The sequence below is a fragment of the Schistocerca americana genome, chromosome 7 (genome assembly GCF_021461395.2).
Source record: "Schistocerca americana isolate TAMUIC-IGC-003095 chromosome 7, iqSchAmer2.1, whole genome shotgun sequence".
Classification (NCBI taxonomy): domain Eukaryota; kingdom Metazoa; phylum Arthropoda; class Insecta; order Orthoptera; family Acrididae; genus Schistocerca; species Schistocerca americana.
Window position 1 is genome coordinate 433,199,941 of NC_060125.1, and position 6,498 is coordinate 433,206,438.

The following is a 6,498-nucleotide window of genomic DNA, read 5'->3' on the forward strand; positions in this document are numbered from 1 at the left end:
TTAACCTTGTTGATGGACAGATCCTTTCTTTACTGAATTCTGACATAATCTCATTTGTAATGATCGTAATGTATTTCAGACTAAGCATTTATAATGAATGTAAAGTATTTCAGTCTAAGCTATATATGCTATTATTATTCTGTCGGAACAAATGAAGCTTTCCAGACTCACCCGTTGTAAGCATTCTTGAGCCATACCTGTTTACTTGTTTACCTTCCTTAATTTTTTTGAGATTGAGTTTTCTATAGAGATTTGGCGAAAACTAACGACAGAGTTAAAAACCAGAAACTTTCTTTAGCTGTTACGCAACAAGTTTTAGAAAATTTCGTAGGCTTCCACAGCCATTGTCAATCTGAATAAAAACATTTTGGTTATTAGACTACGTCGTTATTAAATACTAAAACAACTAATATGGCCACTTATGTATGTTTCTGAACATACACTGACGAAAAATCCCAACATCAAAAGATAATTATCGAAGAGTAATGAAATTTCGGGTCTACATTTGTCTATGTAGGATATTTAAGTGAGTAACGTTGCAAGACGACAGGTTAATGCAAGTTGCAAATGTGATATACTAGTACATTAGTAAAAGGTGTATCCTCCAGAACGTTGAGAGCAAGAAAGCAAATGAGCATGCACTGTTTCGTACATGTGCCGGATGCCAGTTTGTGTAATGACGTGCCGGGCATGTTGCAGTTGGTCTGTCAATATTGGGACTGTTAACGCTGTTGGTGGATGGTGTTGGAGTTTCAGTCCGATGATGTCTCATATGTGTTCGAATGGAGGCAGACCTGCTGATCGAGCTGACTAAGGCAATATTTAGATACCCGTAGTGTGCGGGTGAGCTTTATTCTGTAGAAGAAAATCCCCTTAGAATGCTGCTCATGAATGGCAGTACAGCAGGTCGGCGTACAGAATCGCAGTCAGGGTGCGTAGGATAACAACGAGAGTTCTCCTGCAATCACACGAAATCGCACCCTATGCTTTAACTCTACAGGGCTGTCCATTGATAGTGACTGGGACAAATATCTCATGAAATAACCGTCAATCGAAACACTACAAACTTGTCTAGCTTGAAGGGGGAAACCAGATGGCCCTATGGTTGGCACGCTAGATGGCGCTGCCATAGGTCAAACGGATATCAACTGCGTTATTTTGTATAGGAGCCCCCAATTTTTATTACATATTCGTGTAGTATGTAAATAAATATGAATGTTTTAGGTGGACCACTTTTACCGCTTTGTGATAGATGGCGCTGTAATAGTCACAAACGAATAAGTACATGGTATCACGTAACATTCCGCCAGTGCGGACGATATTTGCTTTGTGATACATTACCCGTGTTAAAATGGACTATTTACCAATAGCGGAAAAGGTCGATATCGTGTTGATGTATGGCTATAGTGATCAAAATGCCCAACGGGCGTGTGCTATGTATGCTGCTCGGTATCCTGGACGACATCATCCAAGTGTCCAGGCTGTTCGCCGGATGTTGTTGTTGTTGTTGTGGTCTTAAATACTGAGTCTGGTCTGATGCAGCTCTCCATGCTACTCTATCCTGTGTAAGCTTCATCATCTCCCAGTACCTACTGCAACCAACATCCTTCTGAATCTGCTTAGTGTATTCATCTCTTGGTCTCCCTCTACGATTTTTACCCTCCACGCAGGCCTCCAATGCTAAATTTGTTATCTCCTGATGCCTCAGAAAATGTCCTACCAACCGGTCCCTTCTTCTTGTTAAGTTGTGCCACAAGCACCTCTTCTCCCCAATTCTATTGAATACCTCCTCATTAGTTATGTGATATTCCCATCTAAACTTCAGCATTCTTCTGTAGCACCACATGTCGAAAGCTTCTATTCTCTTCTTGTCCGAACTATTTATCGTCCATGTTTCACTTCCATACAAATACTTTCAGAAACGACTTCCTGACACTTAAATCTATACTCGATGTTAACAAATTTCTCTTCTTCAGAAACGCTTTCCTTGCCATTGCCAGTCTACATTTCATATCCTCTCTACTTCGACCATCATCAGTTATTTTGCTCCCCAAATAGCAAAACTCCTTTACTACCTTAAGTGTCTCACTTCCGAATCTAATTCCCTCAGCATCACCCGACTTAATGTGACTACATTCCATTATCCTCGTTTTGCTTTTGTTTATGTTCATCTTATATCCTCCTTTCAAAACACTGTCCATTCCGTTCAACTGCTCTTCCAAGTCCTTTGCTGTCTCTGACAGAATTACAACGTCACCGGCGAACCTCAAAGTTTTTATTTCTTCTCCATGGATTCCAATACCTACTCCAAATATTTCTTTTGTTTCCTTTACTGCTAGCTCAATATACAGATTGAATAACATCGGGAATAGGCTACACTCTGGCAAGCCTTTCTTAAGTATCGCAGAAGGAACATCGAGGCTCTCGTGGACCTGTTACACGGCCTCGTTCAAATACAGTGAGGTACTGATAATGGCGTTTTTCTCGGCCTAATCACATTATTGACTAACATAAATTTATCACTTTGCCTCAAAGGTAACTAACGCTCTGGACTATAAGAGAGTGATTTAAAGCAAACTTGTCTGCCTACTCATAGTGCAGCTACTAGCGTCACTCTTATGCGACTGGGAAGAAAACTGAATAGAAACGTGCCGTGCGATACCAAAGCCACTCTTCCGAGGCCGAACACCACGAAAGCAGAAAGAGCTGGCATTCGAGAAGTACGGAATGATCCTAAAATAGTTATTTTACCCGCGGATAAAGGAAATGCAACTGTAGTGCTCTCATTATCAGAGTACAATCACATAATGTACGACCTACTCGATAATCCAGCATACAGAAAACTGAAGGGAGACCCGACCAACAGGGTGAAAAAGAAGACGATTGAGCTTCTACGCCAGTGCCTGCTGAAGGAAATCAAGAAGCTGCGACCTCGAGCTGCTGCACCTCCAAGGCTCTATGGATTACCAAAGGTGCACAAAAAGAATGTTCCTTTGCGCCCTATCGTCAGCAACGTAGGCACTCCAACGTACCAGCAAGCCATATAATTAAGGGCGGAATTAAGCCCTCACGTCGGGAAATGTCAGCAACACATCAGGAATTCTGTACATTTCATTCAACAGCTGCAGGAGCTGCGCCTCCGTAACCAAGACCTCACGGTGAGCTTCGATGTGGTCTCGCTTTTCACCAGAGTGCCGATGGTGACTCTCTTTAGTTGATTAGGGAGAAATTGAACCCGACAATGACTAATCTTTTCGAATTTGTCGTCACATCAGCATTCTTTCTCTTCGATGGAAACTATTACGAACAAACGGATAGTGTTGCCATGGGGTGTCCCCTGTCACCGGTGGTAGCAAACTTGTTTATGGAGGACTTCGAAGAGAAAGGCCGAGCGGTTCTAGGCGTTTCAGTCTGGAACTGCGCGACCGCTACGGTCGCAGGTTCGAATCCTGCCTCGGGAATGGATGTGTGTGATGTCCTTAGGTTAGTTAGGTTTAAGTAGTTCTAAGTTCTAGGGGACTGATGACCTCAGATGTAAAGTCCCATTGTGCTCAGAGCCATTTTTTGAAGAGAAAGCACTGGGAACTGCAGCACTGAGGCCTATGTGCTTTTACAGATATGTTGATGACACATTTGTGATATGGCCACATGGAAGAGGAAAACTTCAAGAGTTTTTCCGACATCTGAATTATCTGCATCCGAATATCAAATTCACCATGAGGTGGAAGAGAATGGTGAACTCCCGTTTCTGTACGTCCTGCTCAAGCGCAAAGCGAATAGCACCTTGGGACACAGTGTATACAGGAAAAAAACCCACACTGTTCTGTATCTCCACGCTGCCATCATCCTTCACAGCGTGAGGGTGTACTGCGAACACTGGTACACAGGGCCCGCGCAATATCGAATGAGGAAAGCCTTCAAGGAGAACTTAACCACCTTAAGGACGTTTTTAAGAAGGACGGATATAACGAGAGTCAAATTCGACGTGCTTTCAGGCAGAATGCACAAGCCTAGCAGAGAGAGAACGAAGAGGACGAGAAGACAATGGCGTACCTGCCTTAAGCCGGCAAAGTATCCAACAAAATCGGCAAAATTCTGGCTCGGTGTAACACCAAATGTGTCTTCCGCCCACCTCCGAAAACGCGTGCCCTGCTCGGTACAGTAAAAGATGACCTGGGGCTCCGCAAACCGGGTGTTTACCGTATTCCGTGTAAATGAGGTAAGGCATACATCGGGCAAACTGTACGGACAAGGGAAGAAAGATTCCAGGAGCACAGAAGGCACACTGAACGGAAACAGCCTACAAAATCGGCGGTTACGGAACATTACATGGATACTGGAGATACTATGGAGTACGCGAAACCGGAAGTTTTACGGCAGGCCTCGTCTTTTTGGGACTGTGTTCTGAAGGTGGCGATGGAAATACGTGTAGCTGATGGGCTGATCAACAGAGACACCGGGTTCAACCTCAGCAATGCCTGGGACCCAGCACTCAGCCAACTAAAAGCACAGCGCCGACCCAAAGCGGCTTCCGCTCCCGACGATGGCCACAGGGCATCTGATGGTCCACAGTTCGCATCCAGCAGCCAGCAGCCAGCCCCTCCCCACCACCACTCCATGCAGTGCCTCATGCGGTAGGACGCGGGGAAAGGGGTGGGGAGAGGTCAGAGTATAAAGGGGAGGAGATTCAGCGGAGACGCTCAGTCAGCAGGTATCACCTGAAGATGACGGCAAGAACCGCTGTCGAAATATCGTGGTTTCAAAACGACTGCACCCAGGTGGAGACCCGAAACCCGTGAACAATCATCTCTTTCATCTCACACAACTCCTTCTTGGTGCTGCAATTTTTTTCCGTCAGTGTACGAATAAAAATCACTGTAGTGTATGAAGGTCTTCCTTTTTTAGAATCGTCTAATTATTCTGAATTAGTCCAAATAGTGCTGCAATTTCGAACTTATTCGTGATAATGACAACTCTAAAAATATTCGGTCTACCACATATTCTGGGCCACAAGCGAACTGAAAAAGGTGTTTTGCACGAAGTGGTTAATTAGTGTAAGCATCACAGTTCTTACCTAGCTGAGGACGGGTCTGCGAACTTTGGCTAAGGAAGGATATCGGCGTGCATGCCCGTTGGAATCATAGAAAGCGTTGCAGTCGTATCGTGTCGGCATTTACGGATGCTATAGGGCTAACAGTCTTGGTTGTTGCTTCGGCAATTCTTGTTGCGGATGAGAGATTTAATAATTTGCTCTAAAATTGCTTTCTGATCACCATTCTCATTCGGGCTGTAGGCCCAATATAGGCTGCACCATTTTCAGATCGTTGGCGTGTCTTTATTCGTGATCACACGTAAAGTTCCTTGTTCAGTGCGATTGTTAGCTTTCGGTGCACAGGGTACAGAACCAAGTTTTCATTACTCCATTTGAGTAAAAGGCTTATTCGAAACCTCAAAATCTAGTGTAATTAAATATTTCCAACATTTTCCAATCCATCTACACTTTTTCATTTTCAGTTCTGTCTTAATTGGTCGTCCAGAATGCCACGATGCTTTCAATTTAATGCATTTCCATTTCCATACCCATCTCCTACTCCTTTGTCTTCTTCTCTTCACCTGTTAGCCAGAGTTTCCTGTTACTGTATCCATCGTAAAAAAAAAAAAAAAAAAAAAAAAAAAAGGTTCAAATGGCTCTGACCACTAAGGGACTTAACTTCTGAGGTCATCAGTCCCCTAGAACTTAGAACTACTTAAACATAACTAACCTAAGGACATCACACACATCCATGCCCGAGGCAGGATCCGGCCGGCTATTCCTCTCTCTCTTCTTCCTTGACACTCGTAATTTCTAGCCTTTACAGGGAGTCTGTCACTCTCCTTTCTTTGTAGGTGCTCGTTCCATTTTCTCATGTAATCTAAAATTTAACGTTTGGACTAAACGTTTTTCGTTCTTCTCCAATATCTTGATTTCTTACTCTGTCTTCTACTGAGAAACCATTAATTCGTCTGAGGAATTTCATTTCTTGTGCACAGATGCGGCTTTCTTTCCTAGTTTTCTTCTAAAGGTTTCGGTTAATTTTTTGACATATACACATGAATTTAGTAAGCATAATTTCAATATCTTTGCGGTAGCCCTATGCCACCTCATTTAAGCGATTTATTTGCTCTAAAATCATCTGATCTATCACTAGTTTGGTTCAAATGTGTTCATTGCCCATGAAGACCATTGACTTAATTTCTTCTGCTGAGATCTCCAGGTCAAATTCCCCACTTACTTGTTTCAGAAGGTGAATTCCTTTTTGAAGGTCCTCTTCTCCTTCTGGTAGGAGCACTTCATAGTCATCACATAGTAAGTTATTTAAAAGAGGCATATACCTTCCTGAAATACTGTTTTCCATATATATGTATTATTTCATGTAAGTAAATGTGCAGCTCCCTTAGATAGTGTCTCACCATTCAGTTTTTCCGTTGAGTTCTAGACTGATACTCATATTTTGATAC